The 24,076-nt window shown below is 44.9% G+C and overlaps 1 protein-coding gene across 7 annotated transcripts in view; it reads right to left on the bottom strand.

The window, feature by feature from the left end:
- The window catches only part of ZHX2 (zinc fingers and homeoboxes 2), a 76,101-nt gene that overhangs the window by 29,660 nt on the left and 22,365 nt on the right, over positions 1-24,076 (bottom strand). The window contains exons 1-4 of one of the 7 annotated variants that reach the window (XM_039382163.1): positions 18,924-19,916; positions 16,698-18,613; positions 14,316-14,388; positions 13,443-13,624 (exon numbers count right to left, since the gene is read on the bottom strand). The gene's annotated coding sequence lies outside the window, so the exon portion shown is untranslated. The other 6 variants (XM_027726996.2, XM_039382164.1, XM_039382165.1 and 3 more) reach the window with 6 other exon arrangements.

Below are 24,076 nucleotides of genomic sequence, written 5' to 3'. Positions count from 1 at the left end.
AGAGTTCCCAGTGAATTAGCTAACACAGCACAAGTTAAAGAAGATTAGCTAGAAGCTGAAGTCAATGTTTAAAACACAGATTAGAGACAGACAGAGCAGGTTTGGAACCCAGCTCTCAGAAAACCCTACCCAGCAACCTCAGCAATCCCTTAAGTTTAATTACCACAGTTTTAGGATAAGTTACCATTATTTGACTAGATTATACATTCTCTAAAGGTGTAAAAGACCCCTGGAGAACAACACCAGTAGTGCCAGCGCCAATTCCCTATACACTTAACAATGCCTCTTCGCTGAGTATCTCCTAAATAAAACCAAAACAAGCCCAGAGACTCTTTTTCTGCCCATTACATGACACATAGCAGTGGTATTACCCAAAATGGTCACTGTTTCAGGAAGCCTGAAGACTTGAACAGCTGGCAGACCTGAAGAACAAAGCAGAAAACATCTATATCTCTATGGGGAACCTCCACTAGCACGAGTGTGTTCTACAAATGGATGGTGCATGGATTCACTTTGCCCTTGGTCATGGCAAATTGGGGTAGGAAAGAGGCACTTGAGACCTAACAATAAGCTTAACCTTCACAAGCTGATGTAAGAACAACCAAAGGGTTAACAATTTCCAGTGGTTTTATTTTTTAAGGGGCAAGATAGGAATGGGGATGCATTTTCAAATTTAATTTTACAATCTCCGAGGATTATATTCCAGGAAATTACTCTGTTTTGTGAATATAATTACTGCATGACATTTTGGTCCCATTATCTCAGACTCTTTTTGGCATGTATGTCAGATGTGATTCACCAGATGTTTAACGACATGCAGCACTGGTTCAAACATATCTTACTAATGCAACAAGTCAAGAAAATCTTTATTTTCTTATGTTTCAAGTTACTAATTAACTCAGAAATCCCTCAGTCACACAGTACTCATCCAATTTTACGATCTCCCACGTAGACTTCTGGAACTTTAAAAAACAAGAGGAAACCTCCCAAGACAGCTAAAATTGCATTTTATAAATTTGAGAAAGACAAGGTATGGTTTAACTGCTTGCACTAGAAACATCCCAATCCTTTCACCAGCACGTTTGAGTTACTTACACAAAGTGGTTTCTCTGTATAAATCCTAGGCAGAATTTCTATGGCAAGGTTTTCCCAGATCAGCAGTTTTTCCCCAATCCAAACAAGCCTCACTCCTTGTCCCAAAGAGTTTACACACCATGTCCCTGCTCACATGAGAGTGAGGAGGATTATTAGTTGTAAATTGCTTTGAGGGTTAAAAAAAAGTGTTAAATATTGCTGTCTTCATAAGTCAATAGGCTTCAAAACTGTCTAATAACACTATGAGAAAAATAGCAATTTTGAGCAACAACCTAGATGTTCAACAATTGGTGGTTCAGCAACAACAAGCAACACCAAGCATTGCTGTCTCTGACAATAGCCCCTTGCAGGCAAATCTGTCTTAAGGTCAAATCAAAGAAATTTCAACTCATGCAATCTGGCATATTTTGTTCGAACCCTTCAAGCAGTGAGAGAGTGTGCTTCTACCCTGCTGAGGGCAAAGTGCAAGTGGTATCCACCAGAATGATGTTAACCTTTGCAAAGTGGGGACCACCCTCCTGGACTTCCCATGAAACACAGCTCACCTCGAGTTAACCACTGCTGTGCTGAACATGCACAGAGCAATCTGGCACCAGCCTCTGACAAAGAGGGTCTCAGGGAAGGGAATAAGGAGCAGCAGCAGAACATCTGTCACCTCCAGTAACCCACATGGGGAAGTATGCACAGACTGGCAGTGTGCATGGATCTAGCCATGCTATCAGCCATCTTTTTGACCAAGTGAAAAAAGAAAAGCCACCAAACTGACTAACAGGAATACAAAGCCCTCCCACCCCCAGCTTCCAATTGCCTGTAATAAAATCCAGCCTTTGTAAAGCAGACACAGTCTAATTTTCAGATGTGTTCAGTACCCAAATCTCTAAACAATGTAACGGGATCCCCAGGAGGTCAGTATCCTGGAAAAAAATTGAAGTCCTAAGCATTTCATACAGGTGTCTGACACTTAAACCCTGCTATAATGTTATCTGTGCTACCATCCCAGCTGAGGCTCCCACCAGCAGGAAGAGCCAGGGAAAGCCCCAGGACACACACTTCACACAATGCCCAGGCCAGCCTTGATGAAGCAAATGGGACAGCTGGTTCCTTCACTCAAGCAGATTAGGTGGTATCTAAAAAGAAAGTGCAGCTAATTACATGAACTCTTTGAACGCCTGTTTCCTGTGAGGTCACCCTGGGGATTGTCCAGCCTTTTAGAGCTCTCAAGGCTGAGTGTTTGAGGAAGAGCAGAGGCACAGAGCAGCGTCAGACAGTGCCAGCAAGCTTAATCCTGCTAGAGTTTCCTGAAAAGCAAACAGAATAGATCGACAGCAACCAATGAGGCTGCACAAAAGAGGGTGGTTTCTCCCCCAAAACAGACCTGGTGCTGCACAGTCATGGTGATGACACAAAATGTGAGCATATTGTAACGCTCAACATGCCCCAGGAGCCTCCACCTGAGCAGACACTACACCAGGACCAGACAAGACCACAAACATGCACTGCAGCGGGCAAGAACTGATGCACTTGCAATCATTTATTGCAAAATTCTGGCATTTGAAAGCAACACAAAAGCAGCACGTTAGGGTAGACATTGAACAGCCAGCAGGCAGTTTGTATGGCATCATCTCAGTGCTCACGGTGTTGAGAAGGTGTCTTGTAAAGGGACTCTGCAGTTTTCCAGCAGCTGCTGTGCTATCGATGCCATACACTGCTCAGGAGCTCATTACACTGATGTTACCACCACTAAGTTTACAGATGTGTTTCAGGCAGCCATGGAAGAGGCCACAACAACTGAGCTCAGTGCTCTGTTCCCCTGACATATCCCAGAGCACAGGAAATCCACTGAGGTTTTTAGGAGGAGAAGCCACAGTTTCAACACGTATCTATGACTGGCCTCAGGGACCTGATGGGCACAGCCACGTGTTTGCTGGCAGACAAGTGATGCGTTGCAGAAGCCAGGTGTCAGAAGTAGGGACTGTGATTTGCAGGGATAATTCCTAAGCTAAACCTACTCATAGCAAATATTAAAAAGAAAAAAAAGTAAAGTGGGAAACTCCAGTCACTGCCAGTGGCCCAGTGGGCCTTCTCTCACAGACCCTGCATCTCTGGGCAAGGACAGCACAGATGGACAGAGGGAGGCTAGACAGGTAGGAAATGAACCCTCCATGAGCCTGAAAGCAAACCAGCACACTGGAACTATCACAGGGCTCCACAGCACTCCTAACCCTGGCATGCTGCTCAGAGCTGCAGCCTTGAAACTTCCCACTCTTATAAATGAGATCTTTTAATTATTATTACTTTTGCAACTAGCTTAGGAAACCCTCAAAATACCATCTACTTGTTTTGCTATTTAAATGCCCTTTCGGAGTCACCTTCCCCTCTACAAAGAGCAGCTAAAACACAGAGTATTTCCTTTCAATCTGCCACCACAGGAGCTGTTTGGAGGTCACTATCTCCCTCCTCTCCATTTATCCTGTCCCTTAGTACACAGCTGTGTGTACTAGATGTATCGCAACTGCAGAGCAGTGCTGGGGCCATCTCAGGGCCTGAGCATGGGGTTTTTTTTCCCCTGGTCAGCCTCAGGCTTAAGGACACATTGAAGCCATTTTCCATTGGGAAAGGAGATGAGCACCTCTATGCCTGCTCCTGCCTGTGCAACCACTGTGGGCAGACATCACATCCCAGGGGATACAAATCTGACCCCCAGCCTACCCTGTCTACTTCCCGTGCTCAAAACCACTCTCTGGAATCCTTGAAGGTGATGTAAGTTACAGGAGGGTCTAGAAGCTTTACACTGCTTTTAACTCACGGAGTATATCTCTAATTTCACTTCCACCTCTGGCAGTCAGGACTAGCATGAGGCTGATGTATATGTCAGGAGTGACACAATTACTCATCCAGACTCACCTGGAAAGAGATGCTCAGAGGTCCTCATGGCACACACAAAATACACCCTTCAGGTTAAGATTTTCACGGACAGCAAAAGGAAGGGGCTTTTGGACCTTCTTGCATAAAAAGTGGCAGAATTTCTACAGTAACAGATCAAAGCTTATTGCTACAACAGAGAGCACTACACATTAAACTACTGCTGCAAAAGTTTCTTTCCTTTCGATAACATGCACCAAAAGGATGTGTTCATAAAGAAGCAACACCTACCAAGGGTGCACTCCCTTCTGCCCTGCAGGCACATAAGGGCTGCTCCTCACCTACTCAGGAGTGCTCTTCCCAAGTGCCTTGGTAGTATTTTTAGAGCACTGATCCTGGCTCATTGAAGTCCTCTGAAATTTTGCTACTGACTCCAGCAGAAGCAAGATCAAAGAAGAAAGTTGCTCCTTCTCTGCACTCCTCCAGTATCAGAGGGATGGCCTGCCCATGGCCACTCAGTGAGCTTTTACTTAATCAAAAGCCATCAGAGTCATTGAGGAATACATTTAGTGCCAGTAGCTCGGGGTGCAGCTGCAGTGTGAGCTGCAAGTTGAGCTCTGGGTGGTGGGAGCTTGAGGCAACAGTGGGTGCCTACTCTTGGGCATAACAAAGGACACAGAGGACCTCTGTGGAAGCCAGGTGACCAGACACTCAGATGCAGCAGGAGCCAAATACTGAGCTGGAAGAGCTCAGACTTTCACTACATAGACTTTGATCCTTTGTTTGGGGTCCCTCTTTGGGAGGCACCCAGCTCAAGCTGTTGTTATTGCACCATGATTAAATTATTTTAAGGATCCAGACGTCTGAGACACTTCTATGAGAAACCTGGGGTCCAGCTGGTAAGGAAACTTCGTCTTGATTGTGTGAGTGTAGGGAGGTAAGTGGGGTGGGACACTGGAGCTGCCCATTGTGAAGGGGCTTCGGTCCCAGCTCAGGTGGTGCAGGTCCTGGATAGTCACATAGGAAAATTTCCTAACAGGAGAGCAAGGTCACATCAAAATGGGAATCCACTGAATGTTTTGTAACAGAGCTAAAAATAATGCAGTAGCTCTTTGCATTCATATAGTATATAATAATTAATATACAACCACTAGATACAATTACATATATAATATAATATAAATAATATAAATCACATTTTAATCCAATATTACTAACAACCAAAGACAATAAATGAAAGACTATTCCCTGTCCTACTAGAACTTGAATGTCCTCCTGTAGTAGATCCCGAGCACCACGCTTGCTCCTCACCCTTCCCTACACACACTCACAGCAGCATCTGAAATGCAGCTGCCCCTGAGTGCTGCAGGGTTTGATTAATCTGTAGCAGACCTGGCTGGATTTCAGAGTGCAGCACACACAGTTACAGTCTGGTTTGAGGCACGCAAGCAGATGACCATACTTGGAGAACTGCAGACAGGAAACTTGCCAGATTGTTTATACCTGAGTCACGACTAATGCTGACAATGAAAACTGAGTCAATTCAGAGACCACGACTGTGCTCGGCACCTATGTGATGCTCTACCCTAACGCCACTACCAGCAAAATAGGGATTAAGCACACATTACCTGTGCAAATATCACAGTTGTACTGTGTGAAACTACTGGTGATGCAAAGCACGTAATAGTCACTGCCATTGCATTTCTGGGTTAGGAGACAGCAGCACATTCTGCAATACACAAGCAGACTCACAGGCCCAAGTGCTCCTGCTTTCAACATATCAACCTCCTGATTTCCAACAGACATCCCCATGAGAGAACAGTCATTGAGAAGACAACACTACCAAAAACTACTGATGGCAGCAAAAGATAAAGGAAAGGACTGGAACAGGTGGAGATGGGAAGCTCTAGGAAAGTTCACTGCAATTTTTGTCGCTTCCAATCTCTTTCAATTCACCTGACTCTATTCCATCCCTTGATGTTCTTGCTTATCAGGGACACATGAAAGTAGCAACCTATCTTTTAAATAGTTGGGACCAGCTAAAGTTGGCTTTGCTTCCACTTAAGTGTAGGGAGTGTTTAGGTGAGGGGAGGAGACCGCATGCTTTTGGTAACACAGGGATTTGGGGAAGATCACCAACTTGCATGGATCCTAAACAACCACAAAAAAGAAAGGCCCTTGGGCTTAATTTTGGGGAGTCTTTGTTACTGCAGTATCTCTGAGCACTGTCAGCTTGGATCCACCCTTATACTCAGGGGTGGGGGAGTCCGATCTGCCAGAGTACATGTCATGCCTCTCCAGACAACAAGCGAGCCCCAAATTACTGTAAATTGAAGATCTACATAGCACATTTCACCCATATAGGGAGGCTGAGCTGAGGACCTGGCAGGTAAACTCTTTCACATCAGTCTGTGTTTGCAGTGGAGCTTTTATTTCCCCTTGTAAATCACATTTCAGCTTTTCCAGTACAACTCCAGTGCACATCTACCCAAACAAAAATACAGGCACCCATCCTCTTCTTTCCCCCTGCCACTCCCTCGAAGAACCCAATTTTCCTCCTTGGGATCAGCTTTCCAGAGCAGATCCCACTACCCAGACCTGCCACTTATCACAGCACTCAGGAGCAATACCCATCAGGGATTTCCCCAAATCGCTCACTGCTGGGTCTGCTCCACCACACAGACTCATGGCACAGCCATCCCACCCCAACAGCCCACTGTTCACCTCTGGGCCACCTCTGCTCAGGGATGGCAGAGCTCCCAACCTTCCCTGCTCTCCCACCTGCTATACTGTCAGCATTCTGGCTATCAGCCACTCTCTCTCACCCATAACATAGGGGCATTTCTCTCAGACTCCAGCATGTAGCCCAAGCAGGATTGCTACTCTGCAGCACTTTTCTCTGTATCCTTTCCAAAATTTGGCCATGTAATGAAAATTCCAGGTAGAAGTGTTATTTCTCTGCCTGCTCACTAGAATTCCCATTTCAGCTACTTAATACATCATCTTTTGATATCCAGAAGCATCGATGCTCAGACCTCCCTACCCTTGCCAGTCACCATCACCAAACTCTTACCACCTCCTCCCAAGGAATGGCTCCACGAGCTCCCTTTGGTCAGAGTATTTGGCTCAAACCTCTCAGCCCCCTTATCCCTCTGGGGTAGCCCGACTGTGTTTGCTAAAGCAGAGGCACTCATTTCCTCCACTCGATGGCAATGCCAGTTTCATCCATCTGCTTATCAGCTTCCCCCACAACAGTCACTGCCTGTCCCTCAGTGATGCCCCTCTATTATGGCAGGACCTCCTGCCATACAGCTACTACCCTGCAAGCCTCATGGAGACCCACATTCGCTATGAAACCAGTCAAATACTTTTGCAGTATGTTTCAGATCCTTGTTGGTAGAAAATAGAAAGGATTCCTTCCCAGACCTCTCAGGAACCAGCAGCTGACACAAGTGGCTGCAACCATGTGCTGCTCTGTGGCTGTCACTACCCACCCAGAGACCCCCTGCTTCCACCACATCCTGGGATCGCCTTTGGACTCCTTGAGGTTGACGTCAGCTAGCAGAGGGGTTTAAAAAGACATCAAAAAAAATTAGCAATAAGTATGGGATGCAACTCAGAAGGACGCTTTAAAGAACTGCCTAACACAGCCATACTGTTTGCTGTATTACCACAGCAACAATATTATCACTGTCACTTTGGTCGTAACAACACATCTTCAGTGTAAATAAGAAGGAAAGCCTTAGTTCTCTTCCTGGCTTGCTAGAAGGATTTAGGCAAATCTTTTGCACCTTAGCTTACATGCCTGTGGACAGGATTTGCACCTCCTTCTGAGCTGTTTAATCCTCAATGCCCAGCTGCGAGAAATGTGTGGCAGAGATTAACTGTGCTGCTTCGGACTGGGGACCTGACACTGTGTGACCAGAGCAGTGCAACAAGCAAGGACATCCTCCAGCCTGGACACTGTTATACAGAAATTGTATAGAAGATCTTTGGTGCAGGGTGGCAGTTCTCTTGTCCAGTTTTTCCCCATTTGAGTTTATGGCTCAGAGTTACATGGGGAGAGACAAACAACTCTTGAGTGTTACACCTGTGACTTGCCTCAAACATCTGTCCTAAAGCAGGGCAAAACATCTCTGCAAATGGTGCAGTATTTCAACTGATGTTGGAAGTGGTCAGACAGCTACTACAAAACAATTGCTTAGCTTATAGGCAGTTGGGGTGAAACACATCCTAATCTGTCTCTCCAGGTTTACTTTCACTTGTTTATAAGATGGGATAACAGCACTATCCCAGCCTCTATGAGAGCAAGAGGATGAGCTCACCAACCTCAAGGACCTGGTGAGACACCAGGGTGATAACATGATGGAGGTACATATAGTCTCTGCAGCCTTCCCCTTCCCTCAGGAAATAAAGGTGTTACTGTCCAAATTAGGTTTCAGTATAATATTAAGGAATGCAATGTGAATAGAGACAAAGTGGGCAATACTGAAGTTAATCACGGAAAATAGGGGCTGGAAGGGCGACATGAGAGCGACACATTTATTTCACTATTATATCACAGACAACATTAAGTATCCACTGAGTACCTCAAGGCAGAATTCTTGCATAAAAAGCATCCCCATTTATCAAGCATGATAGAACCTGCAACTGTTCTATAAATAAAGGGTATTTACAAAGAGAGTTGTTAAATATTTATTTTTCTCTGAAGACTGAGTTCTCTGTTCATTTGTCTCTACTGCAGAATCCTCTGGTATCAGGGAGCAGAGGAGCTCACCTAAAAAAAGACTAGGATTCCATCCAGAGCCTGATCTGGACACAGCACCAGCCTCCTCCACGAGCTGGCAAGGGAAAAGCATCCAACCTGACAGAGAGGAAACATGAAGCAAGTAAAATGGGAATGATCTCATCTGCGAGGCAAAGGTAGAAGAAGGAATACCAGTGACAAAGTAGCAATTAATAAACACCATCATATCGCTTCATCCTTAGAGAGCTGCCTTGGCACTGTACACTGAAAGAATTGACAACCTTCAATTGTGAAGAGTAACTGCAGATTTGCATTGCATTTGCTTTGTGTCTTGGAAACAAGAATATGTTTCTCACAACCAATAAATTAATGATTTTTGTTTTTTTTTAATTTTTTGAAGCTGACAGATTGGAGTGGGGGACATGACACCGACCCAACCAAAAGAGGTGACTCTGAAATGCACTTCATTGCTAACCCTTTGTAGTAGTAATTGTAATAGTTCTTACTCCAGCCTGCCAAAAGCTGTTTTAATTAAATATTAAAAAGCTATTTGTTAAAATAACATTGCCATAGCAACTAGAGAAAGCTAAAATACCCTGGCGCTTCTGACTCACAGCATATTAATCAACCAGCAGCTATTATATAATGAGCACCCCCTTGGAAGCGCTGGCAGGAGCCACAGCACTAAATGCTGGAATCCAGAGCCCCCGGGCTGGTCAGTGCTCCCTGCCACACTGCTCTGTGTGCTTGCTGCCTGCTCCCAGCTCAGGCAGGGCTGGGTGGTTGTCTGGGCTCATCCCACAAATCACAGGCCCAAATATTTTGGGGAAGCCATGCTGGAGCACTCTGGGTCAGTACGTTCCCATAGGGGCACAGAGAACGGATAGCCCTGGGCAAGGGGAATTTTGGTGAGGGCATCATGGATGGTGGCTCCCCACATGACCGCAGCAGCAAGGGGTTTAGGTGGCTCCTGCCCAGCAAGCCCTGACCACCTGCCTGTCTTGCAAATGCAGCACTTGTACCAGATCTATTTCTGTAAATTTTTTTTTTTAATTATTGGAATTACTTCTTGCAGCAAGCACCTTCCTACCATCAGGCCAACTGTGCAAAACTCCGAAGGAGTGGAGATTAAACCCTGCAAGGGCAAACAAGCTCTGCTGCTCACCCAGAATAGCTCGTTTTACAGATTTAAAAACCCAAAACAGAACAAAGAACCACAAACAACCACTCCCGCATCACATCTAAACCCCCCAGAAGATGAAAAAACCTTTCTACACTCTGTCCATGCACCACAAGAATGGCAACCTCATCCATCCAGCAGTCAAAGCTGGCTGACCTGTGGCTCCTGCTGGCACTCACTGCCAGTCCCTGGGAGGCTTTGCCCTGGGGACATAGTTCATATTAAGAGGCAGTGGAATATCTCCTATTGCCTTTCCATGCTGGACCATCACCATGTGGTCTGCAACGATGGGAACAGCTGCAGGAGAGAGTTCGGTAGTTGAGGTCCAGAGCAATGTTGGCTTAGGGGAAGAGTACTGGGAGACAGAAGTGCAGCTGTGTTGCTCAGATGGAGTTGGGAACCACCTTCCTCCCCCTAAATGACTCAATTTTTTGCTTTAAGTCCCCTTCCTCTTTTTTCCAATGGAAAATAAATACCTAACCATGTAGTTATTAACCAAAAGGAATGTGATTAATATTACAGCATTTGTATGCCAGTTTCACTTTCCTACTGCTTTGTTTGGGTGTCACAGGCTGTGACTATGACAACCACAAGCAGTTATTGGACTGATGTCATTTGTGACATCATACTTAATGGAAAAGAAGAGGAGGAAGAGACACTATCAAAAATAAGAACGGAACAAAACCTGCTTTCGCCTCTTCTGGCACCATCAGTTCCTGTCTACAGAGTCAGATCCCAAAGGACCACCACACTGGGGCTGCAGGAGAGCCAGGCAGCAGCAACCCTGTTTTTACCAAAACCTGGGCAGCACTCAGCTCTTGGGAAAACCTGCCCTCTTTCCACCCCTCAGCTGAGATATGAACTGCAAATCTGCAGTTACATGGAAGAAATCTCCTCATCCCTTCTCAGCTGTGAACTGCAATGGAGGCTTTTGGCTAAGCCTCATCTCTCCTGACTGCTCTCCAACCAACTTCTCCTCCACATCTCTATTCTTCAGTTGTAACAGTATTTCCCCCCTCCTTTTAAAAATAAAACACAGTCTGTCCAACATTTCCAGACAGTCAGCTGATTGAACATGGGGAGAATGTGCATGGATTTTGTGGGGAGTACACTGTTTGGAGCGGTGGCTTTTCTGGTGTCAAGTGCAAGTTATGGTTTCAGTCTTTGAGGGTTGCTGCAGCTGCTGCCCAATCCCTTGCCCCATGTAAGAGCAAGGAGGCAGTGCCACTGCTGCATTTTGTAAAGCTGTTTCTGTGCATAGTGCTGGCATTCCTAGGATGCACTGCTGTCATTTTCTTTGCAGAAAGTGTTTGCAAATTCACTGCTCAAGCTCCAAATTATAAAAATAACCCCAAACCCATCTAAATCTTATCTGATAAAGAATAATTCACTGCAACAAGTGCCTCCTTTACAGTTATACATCCAAAAGCCTTGACATAAATGAGTTAATTTTTCCAAGTTAGTTTTCCCCAAATTTTCCCAATACATAAAAGAGCTTCTCTGTCCTCCCTGCTCTCCTGCCAGACCTGCTATGCCTCTGCAGTCCAATGCTGCAGCCTGCCCTGGGCATTCCCTGATCTGCAGCTACCTCACCAACTTGTCCTCACACAGAGACCTGGGGTCAGAGAGCCACCACACCACCATGCTACAGCTGAGGATGCTTCTCCTTGAGCACATACAACCTGAAGGGAACCCTCCCCTGCATCCTCCCAGGGCTTGATCCTCCACCAACAGATGGCTCTGCCTTGGACTGCTCTGAGAACAAAACTGCATCAGGGGAATCCTGCCCACAAAAAAAGTGGGTATTGCTCTTAAATAGCAGAATAGAGATGCTGCCTTACAAAGGGAAGGTGAATTAAAGCCTAACAGATGAAGCAACCACCACTCACAGTTTGCTCATCAGTGTCCCAAACGCACCAGAAGTGGCAGGAACTTCCCAAACCAAACACCATCTCTGACTGCTCATAATACAGCATGTCAGCTCTTGGTTTAGGTCCCCTCTGAACGGGTGTCAGTCAAGGCCACCCTAAGCCACTGCTATATCCCAGACTGCCATCCATTGCAGGGGACGGCACCTCTGGGAGCAGCTGCTGGCAAGCTCCACCTTTGGGTACCAGCAGGCAAACAGAAAAAAGGAGATGGCAAAGAAGCCTCCTTTTCTTTCTCTCCCTCCATCAAATCTCTCACTGAACACCTGATCCTGAAACACTGTGCAGGGCAATACTGCAAGAAGATGCAGAGAGCTGAATTCTTCCCGCTCTGGTTTCTCCTTGAGCTTCTGAGCAAGAAGTCAGCATCACCCTGCTGCAGCCATCTTATGCTCCCCAGTTCCTCACTCAGGCTTCTGTCGTGCAGCCAGAGTGGGAGAAGACAGGTAAATGAAACTTAAAAGTCTCCTTTCATTCCTGAGCTGCAACTACATCTTGCTGCAATAATTTCAGAGCCATCTGAGACCATACATACCTGGGCAGCATCCAAGCAGGCTGCTCTTGTTTTCTCTCTCATCCTCTTAACACAGCTATGATATATCAGAGGCACGTGGACTACATGCCTCCCTCAGCATTTCTGCTTTGCTTTGACTTAAAAACACAGACAACATTTACCTGGGACCAGCAGCCCTCCTTTGAAGGGCAGGAGCAGATCCCCACATTTATTCCCTTTGTGGAAGCAACCACCACAGGGGTGCATTAGGATGTAGATTCATTAGGACCACAAAAATGCTTCCCAAATTTCAACACTGCCTACCTAACAGAAAAACAAGAAAATTTTATTTTTGAGATGAGCAAAGAGCACTTCTCACGAGTGGATATACTTTGAGAGACACGATACGTACACATGGCATCTTTCTGCTGAACTTTCTTCACTTTAATCAGTATCTACTCTTCCCATCACTCTGAAGCCAACAGATCTGTTAATAAGAGGCCAGAGCCGATCCTGTGCAATGCTTTGTAAGCGACTGACAAAAAATAAACCCCACAGCTCAATTAGCAGGTCTTATGTGACAGTCACTAAGGAGTTAGGAGAAAACATACATGATTCAAAGGAAGAATATAAACCATGGACCACTTTACTGAGGGATGATCAATACAAAACACTGTCATCACTTCACATCCCTTTTCTCCCAGCAACTGCACTGATTGCCGGGATCCTTCACAAAAGGCTGAAAGTAGGATTCTTTTTTCTTTTTTGCTTACCAATTCCTGAATGCTTGTTAAGTATTAAGAAATTTGTACCACATCTTTACCAAACATGGATTGACTTAGTTTCTCTCCTGTTAACAAAACAGAGCCCTTTCTTTTCTCAGGCTGATTTCAATTTGGGGTTTTATTCTGTTCTAATCCAAATAGATTTTGTTGTTGTAACAGAAGACAGGCTGTAAGCCACTGAAATAAAAATGGAAACAAAACTCCACTGATTTCCAAGTAACCATAAATTTCCATCACCATAGAACAGGGTAAAAATGGGATGGGAGTTGATCTGATTTTAAAAACTTCAAAAAAAACCCTTATTCAACCTCTCTACTAAGAAAATTTACTTACAAAAAAAGCAATTACTTACAGAAAGCAATGAAGCCCCGAACAATAGCATCCAAACCTTCAGTCCAAATTTCTGCCCTGTTATTCAGCCTCACATCAGACAAGAGAAGCTGCCCCAGGAGCCCACACTGCAGACAGTCAGAAACTCCAACCAAGGCTTCCTGAGCAGGGTCTAATGTAGCCCTGCCTGGTCCACCTGCAAAACTGCAAATAAGCCACAGCTGATGCAAAATCACAGCTCAAACCCTTTACCAATGCACAGAAAAAGGTCATAGTGCAGATGCTCCTTAAATATACACTTTTTTTTGGGGGGGAGGGGTTTATATATATGTAAAAGCTCCTGGCCAAGCTGCGTTGGAACAAGTGTGCAGGTATCTCCTGTGGTATAAAACTTCCTTTGAAGCTATTTTATCACATCAGGAAAGAGCCAAATATTGGATAGTTTTCCATTTTGATGACAGGGCTGGGGTGTTGTGCACACACACAGAAACAACCTCACAGCCAATCTGTGTTCTTCTTTACTTTCAAAACACACAAGCACCCTCAAATCTTCACCAAGATTGTCTTTCAATGGCTTGGAAACAACAAACAAGGTTCAGATGGTGCTAATGGTCCATTCTGCTGACCATATTCTCAGTTAAATGCATTCATGTGGTTCATATCTGCAGTGAGATAATTATTCAGCCTATGTGGTAATACAATGCTGACTTTATTTTGTGGGTTGCAAAGAGGTGCCAAAGGCACTCAGCTGGTTCCAAAAGACTGGATTTGCTTGCTGTAAACATTTCTTGAAGTGTCTTTAAAAGAAAAAAAAAATTAAAATATTCTCCTTCTGTTTGGGCAAGCTTGAATTTCCCATGTAAAGAAAAACAGAAAAAAAAAGCTAATCACTCACAGCACTGGATTTCTTACATCCTGGGAATCTCAGTTCTTAATACTTCTTTGAAGTTAAGCAGTACTTCTGATACCTACAAAAGAGGGAAAAGCCATGTAAGTCAAGGAGAAAAGTAAAAGAGGAGAAAATAGCAGCCATCCCTTCCACTGTATGAGTGACAATTTAGCTTTTTCACCAGTAACCAGGAATGCTGACAGGAATTCCAGCAATTCCCTTTTCCACTAACCACCACTGACAAGCAGAATTTCAAAGATTTGGTCCTCCAGCCCCTTTTACAGTAACATGATAAACCTTGGGGCCCTCTTGGGAAAAAAAAACATCCACATTTCTTAGGCCAAGCAGACAGTGGAGAGCACTCACATGCTGATGTCCTAAGATACCACTGCTGCGGTTTGCACTGGAAATACCCACAAAACATCTGCTGCAGCTGACACGTACCAGAACAAACTCTTTGGCTATTGGGAGCTTAACAAAATGCCATCAAAACTGTCCTTCTCCTCCTTAAAGGGACTCATCTGCTCTGTCCCAAAGCTAAAGTTGGCTTTCCTCATTTTTACTTTTTTTTTTCCTCCTAAAAGAACAGGAGAGGAAGGTTTAGCTTCAGCAGCTGCAAGAGCAGAACTGATAGAAAAAATTCCCCTTTGGCAGTGGCTGTATACGCACCTGAAAAACACTGTGCCTGAGGGTCTGCAAGAACGGTAAAGAGATAACAAAATGGTCATGGGACTGTTCTGAGTAAAAGAAACACAAGCGGCAAACCACCCTGCTAGCCCCCCAAGAAAAGAGGCAGAAACTTATTGATTGCTTCAGCAGCACCATGAGCACAACTTGCATTGTCAGTTCAAGCTTTTCAAACTCGGTATTTGAGTTTGAAGCTCCAGACTCTGTTATCTGGCCAGAGGAAGGTCAGCTGGCAAACTCGAAAGAAATCCCTTGGAGTCTTTTGCTCCTTCCCAGCAGGTTAGGTTGGTATTTTTCTGGGTCTTTTCAAAGGAAGATATGACTTGATTTCCTGAAAGAGTATATTGGCTACTGGAGGAGCTGGGAACCCAGAAGCTATTACACAACCATAACCAATTTTTAAGAGCTTAGACTAGAAAAAGCTGCATGTTTATTCATAGATTAAAGGGAAGCTGCTTCCCCCTTTCCTCTGTCTCAGAGTAAGGCAAAAAAAAGCCACTTTCACTGAATTGTAAAAGAGAAATAAACACAAGGGATAGCTGCAGATTTTGTGCTCTTGACACCTACATCACTTTTGGACTCAGCAGGCAACTTTCTGCTGCTCTTCCTCTCTCTTTTGGGTCAAATTCTCCATTCTCACATGGTAGGCTGCAAGCTTAGCATGAAGCTGTTTCTGTATTTAATGGGTTTAGTCTGGTTATCTTTATAGCAAAACTGCTATGTGAAATTCTGCTTTTTCAGTGCTGTGTCCAACACATAGAAGTGATCCTACAACCTGCCAACAGAATTAAAACAACCCTTATGAGTAAAACACTTTCAAAGAACAACAAAATCACCTACTGTGCAACACAGGTCCCTATCCTTCCTCTGATCTCTCTGCTTAGAAATTTAATTAAAATAAATATGTATGTATGGAGCTGTTGCTTCTTAGGACTGTATAATGAGCCTCACAAATTTTGGTGCTTTTCCTAAAGACCCAGCTGGTGAAGCTTCTGCAAGGATCTCCACTTTTGGAAACATAAAGCAGGAAGAAATCTCCAGAGTTATTAAATCCAATCCCTTGCCGTTGTACTCGTACCGCATGATCCTCTTCAGAAAGTATGCAAAAAGTTTCTGCCCCTCGTGGCTATGAGAACATGATTTGGGTTTAATATAACAGCTCAGAAACAAGTTGGTAATATATGTATATAAATATATACATATTTCAGATCTTTCAAGCTACTTCACGGTTCTGGGAGATCTGCTACTGCTTTTGAATGCCTGGAGTTAGGCAATAGTGCAATGACGGAGTCACAAACATGTTTCATATAGAAACACCGAATTTTTTTCAACAGTTAGATAGTCACTGACAAAAACCTTGCCTGAGTTTGTTTGTCTTAAGCATCCCTGCGTGGGCAGCTCTTGAGCAGCCTCCTGTTGGGGGCATGCTTATTCCAAGCCAGCACAAGGCAGGAAAAGCAGCTCTCCTTGACATGACAGCATCACAATGCCGGGATCGGGCAAATTCAGACCAGACCTCCATACTGCACAGGAGGGCATTCACATGCAGGCATCATGATCTCACCTACATGAGCTGTGCCACACAAACACCTCACAGTAATGAACAAGAGCTGGGGAGATCTGTATCTGCTGGCTCCCATGTGGTGTCACAGTGAGTACACATACAGAACAGGTAACTGTGGTTTGTGAGTTACCACCCACCTCCTGGTTCACAGGAATTGCCTGTTTGTTTGTTTATGTGGTCCACAGCACGCAGTGAATGATTCCAGCTACCCCAGCCATCCTTCATTCTCTGCATCCCGAGCAGGAGACTCAGCCACCAGCTGCTTCATTATTCTAGATGCTTTCCAAAAAAAGTAACATCTCATGGCAAAACAAAATAAAATAAACAAAAAGGCTTTTAAAACACTTGATAAACACCAGCACTCCACGTGGTTTCTGCAACCCAGACACTACAGCACTAACCACCTGAAAATGGGATTAGTTTGCTTTGTTCACCATGAAATTTCTCACGAAAAATGAGATTGTTGAGGTATCTTTAGTGAGCTAAAATGTAAATGTCGAGCTGCTGTTACAGCATGGAAGAGAAATAATGGTACTTTTTAGATGCTTGACAGAAAAGTTCCTTAGAGACTCCCTCAACCTACAGAAATGATCAATTTTGCAAAAGAACATTTTACAGAGAGAAACGGAGTTGGGAGCCCTGAAAGCACTTGCTTTTCCCAGCTGCGCTCAAGATGAAGGAAAATAAAACCCACACTCCTCCAGACCTCTTTTCCTGAAAGATGCCAGCTCGGTGGTCTAAATCCTGGGGTCAGCTGAAAGCATTGCCATGGAGCAGGTCATGCCAACCCTCCATGGCCCCACCAGGCTTTGGTGCTTCCCCCCAGCACTGCTGGTGTGCTGGTGATCCATCACCATGGCTCGACTGCCCCAATGTCCAAAATCTGTGGTACAGGCAATAGGTCAGGACAAACTTCCTTCATGAACCTGATGGGCCCAGGGTTGTTGCTTTCCTCTGCTGCTGGCTCAGCGAGGCAGGAATAGCCAAGGCCGGGGATGCAGAGTGAGGCACTGGCAGCCACCCATTATGTCCGTGCTCTTCACCCCCCAGCATTTGTTTTGTACCAGGCATTTATTAACTTTTCAGTGCAGCTTATACCTCTATTTCCCTAAAAACTACCATGATCAAAATTACCACCTTAGCAATCTGAATTACTTCTAACAGCAGACTAGAAATGCTTTCTATCGAATTAAATATGCACAGCTGTGTCAGAAATGGGGGGTTTGCAGCCTCTCGATTGCAGACTGTTATTACAGCATGATTAGCAGATACAAACGTTCCTGAAAGTCGTCTTGTCTCCACATGCTGAAAATCCCAGTTATCTCAACAGATCCCAAGAGCCCCAACAACTCCCGGCTGCTGGTCCAGCCCTCATTAAACATTTATCAAACCCGGCAGACTGCAGAGCAATGGAGCATCATGCTCATGAGCATCCTTACCTTCAACATCTTTTCACAAAGCTAATAAAATTAACCCATCCCTGCCCCCATCCCTACAACAGACTCTTAAAATACAACTGAAAGTTTCCATCAAACACCTACTGAAAAAGCCACTAAAAACCCCTTAGTGCTCTGAGGTCTCCACATAAGTGCACACACACTGTGCAGACAGTGATGCTCAGAGAGGCCATGGGATAATCCCTCCCACCTCTCCATCCCCAGCGGTCTTATCCCTGTGCCACTTGGCATTCAGCTGCCTTTCTCCAGCCTTTTGAATGAAGCTGAAACAGAGATGGGTATTTCCACATCACAGCAGCTGCTGCTGGCAGCCCCTGAGCTCCCCAGGAAAACCTGGCGCTGACCTGGAAAACACAGAGTAGGAGGCTCCTGCCAAGGGTTGTCTTCTCCACCGAGGTAGGGTGACAATCACTCTCAAAAGGTCTTAATCCACACTGTACCATTCGCAGGTATATGTGAGCAGAAGCTGTCCCATAGAGTCATTCCAAGGCCGTACCATGCTGCAGCTTCCCAGCCTTTCCTTCCTCCAGGTAAACTTCTATTATCTACAGGAATGGGCCAAACTCCTCTTTGCAATGCCTTCTTAATATTACCAGCTGCTTTTGGAAATATTCAGAAGCATAAAAATAAGCAAAGAGCAAGTAATAGCAAAATAAGAGTACATAAGAGCAAAAAGTGAATAAGCTATCTTCTAAAAAAAATAAAGGAAAAAACTTCATAGGTTTAGGCCCATTTTCAGCGTGCAGCACTGCCACAGAAACTACTGTCCCTCTCTTAGAGCTTTAGAAGATTTCAGAAAACATGCTGGAAGCCTGGGCAGCTACTGAGGTTCCCTTTGCCTGACTGGCACCCCCAGGGGATTGCTCCAACTCTCGGCCACAGGCTGCTCAGGTAAGCAGCTCTTACCTTGAAGCTGGTAAGAAGAAGTGGTTTGGCTGCCAGCAACAGCTGCAGTTGGCTTCAGCTGCAAGGTGAAACGGGCTAGCGAGGGTCCTGGCCTGACTTCCCTGGCACTGGACAGACAGATGGACAGTGACTCTTCCACTTCTCATCTCAGTGCTCTCTTAAAACATATGCAAACAAATAACAACATTAACTCCATGGCCCAGCACAGGGGGATGATCCCCCACGTCTTCACTGAGGTCCTACAGCCTTTCTGCACCTCACTTTCCATTGTTGTCTAGTTCATCAGGAACCAGAGCACTGAATCAGAATGAAAGAGAATGGAAAAGCATCGCTCCAAGCAGATTATATTTACTTTTCAACACATCCCCCAGTTGCAGATGTCAGCACAGAGAAAGGTATATTACTTTTTTTGCCTATCTCCTTAACTGTTCCTAGCTTCCTTCAACAAATCAAAGTGTTTTCTTGAAGGGTGAGAAATCTTAGTCTCATATACTATTTTAAATTGGCAGCAAGGGCTTTAGAAAAAGAAGAATATCTGACCGCATAAGAAAATTCAACCAGAGAGAGACAGTGACGTCCTGTAGGATTCTGATGAACAGAAAGTTCATTATTAATTTATTTGGCCTTTAGTAAGGTTAAACTATTTCACATTATTTCTCTTAAACCTTGCATTTCAGGCTGTCATCCTCTGGTTAGTTACCTACTTGGCCATAGTAATAAATGTGCTGGAAAATAGTTGTCAGACCCTTCTCTGCCAGAACCATGATTGGTAACTGTTTTCCAACACAGTGATTGCTGTACTGTTGTTGGACACTTTTGCTGCCCAACATACATACAGCAATAACTTTTATTTTATTTTAAACAACCAAGATGTGGACTGTTAACCTGCTAATTAATTTTCAACACCATGGGATGTCCTCTTACGGAGTCATAGAATCATTTAGGTTGGAAAAAACCTTTACGATTGAGTCCAACCCTTAACTCAGCACTGCCAAGTCCACCACTAAACCACATCCCTAAGTGCCACATCTACACATCTTTTAAATATCTCCAGGGATGGTGGCTCCAGCACTTCCATGGGCAGCCTGTTCCAGTGCCTGACCACCCCTTCTGTGAAAATCTTTTCCTAATATCCAATCTAAACCTCCCCTTGGTGTAACTTTAGGCCATTTCCTCTTGTTCTGTCACTTTTACCTGGGAGAAGAGACCAACCCCCCAGCTACGACCTCCTTTCAGTTAGTTGTAGAGTGATAAGGTCTCTCCTGAGCCTCCTTTTCTCCAGACTAAATAACCCCAAGTTCCCTCAGCTGCTCCTTATAAAATTTGTGCTCCAGACCCTTCACCTGCCCCACTGCCCTTCTCTGGACACACTCCAGCACCTCAATGTCTTTCTTGTAGTGAGGGGCCCAAAACTGGACGCAGGATTCGAGGTGCAGCCTCATCAGTGCTGAGTACAGGGGGACAATCACTGCCCTGGTCCTACTGGTCACACTATTTCTGATACAGTCCAGGATGTCGATGGCCTTCTTGGCCACATGGGCACACATTGGCTCATGTTCTTGGCTGTTGACCACCACCCCTCGGTCCTTTTCCTCTGGGCAGCTTTCCAGCCAGTCCTCCCCAAGCCTGTAGTGCTGCAGTCCCTGTGTTCAGATTCATCCAGGTGTCAGACAAGTTTGCTGGAGGGACATGGTGTAAGTTGTACACTAAGGACACAGGCAAGAAATCACACGCTCCTTCCTCTATCCACTAAATATCCGGGCCCATAACAACAGGTGGAAAAGACCAAAAGAGAGAACTGAACACAATACAAAAACATGCTACCCCACATCAGTCCCCACGGTCCAAATGCATGTGTCAATTTGGAAAGGACAGGAGTCATCCTTCGAGACTGTCTCCAAGAGCAGGCAGGTAGGAAAAGTGTTGTGAGCAGCAGCCCATCAGCACAATTTCACATATGGACGATGCTGGACTGCAACCAGAAACATCACCAGCTATTTTCACTGCTTAGATCCACTGTCAGAGTGACACAATTCAAGGCCTCCCAATACGACTGTTAGGTTTGGCCTGGTCTCTCCAGTTTCAGCCTGATTTCCTCACCACATGACACAGCCCAACAGCAGTCACTCTTTTCTCCTGCTCTTAATTCACTCCCTCTTTTGTTTCCCTTCACCCTCAAGCTGAAAAGAAAAATGAAACAAACAACTTAAAAAGGAAAAAAGCAAAACTGATCAAGACCAGACAATGACTACATTTTGCTCCCACAAAAATAAATACAAGGGGAAGGGGTTTCCCTGTGCTGGCTGTTTAGACTATTCCAACTTTTGGCTGTAAGCATCAACGTGTTTGCAAATTCCTGCCAAACACAGCAGCCATCAGTATAAAAGGGGTAAAATAAAGAAATGAGCACAGGGTGTAAACATAAAAAAAAACAATCACTTTGCTCCTCTCAGATAATTGTATTTATGCTTCATTCACTCATGAAGACCAGCACCGTTACGTCTCATTGAGTCTCTTACTTTCACTAAGAGCATCCCTGTGCCTTATCTGGATAGTTCAGTCAGATGCACCTGGGTCAGCAGCCCCACATATTTGGGCCTTGTGACCTATTTTCAGCTACACATAATCACAGAGCCACAAACAGCCCATAGGAAAGGCTGCCTTATATGTTGCTATACGTTCCTGCTCGGTGCTGAGCTTCAGCTGCTCTCCTTACTGCAACCTCCTGGAGGTCCAGTTTGACTGCAGCATCTCCTGGGGCACATTCCTGCCTGCTGCACTTCTCCACCCTGCACAGCCCCAGCACTGTCTCTTCAGTCCCCCCACGCTCCAGCAAATGGAGACAAAAGGGGAAAGTCTGCACACATCAAGCACTTAAAAAATGGGTTCAGTCCCAAGGACTGGGAAAGCTTGTGGAAATCTCCACAAAGCAGTTGTTTTTGAGGTCTTTTCTCTCTATCCTAGGGACAGGCAGCACAGCCTGGGCACTGCGTCTACTTATTCTACTCATAATCAGTAACTCTGGGCCCATCCTTCCCCTCCAGCTACACTTTAAGGCCAAGAATACAAAGGGATGGAATGAAACTCTCCTACAGCCTGCCAGTCTTTCAGTCCTACAAATCCGTCCTACTGATTTATCACCTTCACTGCACCAATGCCTGCATTGAACACTGATTTATTATGTGTCCTGGTCCACAGCCCTAAACAGCCTGGGTTGTTTTTGGAAGCCAAAGCAACAGAGGTTCAGATACTCAGTGTGTGATTCCTGCAGATCTAAGTTCTGTATTGGAATCAAATTAAAATTTGGATCCTCCTTAGCTTGAGAGGTGGGCCCATGGGAATCTCATGAGGTTTAACAAGACCAAGTGCAAGATGCTGCACTTGGGCTGGGGAAACCACCAGTCCAGGCTGGGGGATGAACAGATCAAGAGCAGCCCTGCTGAGAGGGACTTGGGAGTGCTAGTGGATGAAAGACTGGACATGAGCTGGCAACGTGAGCTTGAAGCCCAGAAAGCCAAACGTGCACTACCAGCAGGTCGAGGGAAGTGATTCTGCCCCTCTACTGTGCTCATGAAATCCCATCTGGAGTGCTGCATCCAGCTCTGGGGTCCCCAAGGAAGGGCACTGCCCTGTTGGAGCGAGTCCAGAGGAGGCCACAAAGACGATCAGAGGGATGGAGCACCTCTCCTATAAGGAAAGGATGAGTCAATTGAGGTTGTTCAGTCTGGAAAAGAGAAAGCTTCAGGGTGGCCTAATTGCAGCCTTCCAGTACCTGAAGGGAACTTACAGAAAAGATGGGGCAAGACTATTTAGAAGGGCATGCAGTGACAGGACAAGGGGGAATGGCTTCAAACTGAAAGAGATTGGGTTTAGATTAGATATACTGAAGAAATTCTTTATTGTGGGGGTGGTGAGGCACTGGAACAGGTTGTGGATGCCCCATCCCTGGAAGTATTCAAGGTCAGGTTGGATGGGTCTCTGAGCAACCTGGTCTAGTGGGAGGTGTCCAGGCCCATGGCAGGGGTTGGAACTAGATGACCTTTAAGGTTCCTTCCAACTCAAACTGTTCTATGATTCTACCGGAAAACATCTGGAGCAGCAGATACTTTTCACAGCTTTCTATCTGATTCAGGATCTAGGACATAATTACATTTCTGAGAGAGAACCCTACTACTACTTGGATACACCTTTGCCACTCACTCCAGTAGGAGCAAGTTTGAATGAAGCAAGATAACATGCAATTCACACCCCGCTGAGAAGAGCTGTTCAGGAGAAATGCACTTTCACCTTTTAAAAATCGGACAAAATCAGATTTCATATAAAATTTATCTTATCTTTCCACACAACCAGCAATATGACATTAAATTTCTTCTGTCTCATGGTATATTTAATGAGGGGGAAAAAACGTACAAGTGCACACCCCTTTCTCCAGTGCTCCTTGTTATTCTTCCAGAACAATTCTTCAAAGCTGCTGAGATCACTGTATGTTACCTCCTTTTTGAAGGATCAGATACATTGCATCAAAAAGCATGCAGGAAAAGTTCTAGGGCATGAAACCAATTTTTGCACACTTTTATCTGGGTCAGCTTTTCTATTGATTCTGCAAATACCATACCATTTTTTAAAGTTAAGGTTTTTTTAGTTTAAAAAGAAGAAAAAGAGAACATCAGAACTTAATTCAAACATCCATCTGAGCCAAGGATTAGTTTTGTTGGGTGACTCCAAATCAAAAAGGTATATATTTTTTTTAATAATAAAGTCCAACTAACAGTGAAAGAGCATCGGATAGATTTCTAAATTCAGTAAATGGCCTCTTCCCATACTGCTTCTGTTTTCATTAATACTATTTAACTTCTTTGCTTCTAGGTGCTCAAAACTTAACGAGACAAACACTCACTCATGGTTTACCAATAATTCATTTCCTCCTTTCTCTGCCCCTCTGCCAAGTCTTCCTCCATGGTTATGAACTATTTGGCACAGCCCCCAGCTTTGCTTTATGTTGTTTCATCAAGACACCTAACGTGTGTCTTGAGGTGCTCTGAAATAGAAATAATAAGTAAGAACTGGCCTCGGGTGACAAAAAGAGCAGATCCTATTTTGGGAGGAGATGACTTCCTGAAGACATCTTGAAGGTCTCATATCAACTTCATCTG

The sequence above is a fragment of the Pipra filicauda genome, unplaced genomic scaffold (genome assembly GCF_003945595.2).
Source record: "Pipra filicauda isolate LSUMZ 115617 unplaced genomic scaffold, ASM394559v2 scaffold25_size4600443_pilon, whole genome shotgun sequence".
Classification (NCBI taxonomy): domain Eukaryota; kingdom Metazoa; phylum Chordata; class Aves; order Passeriformes; family Pipridae; genus Pipra; species Pipra filicauda.
Note: the sequence above shows the minus strand (reverse complement) of the source record. Positions and strands in the feature narration are given on the sequence as shown.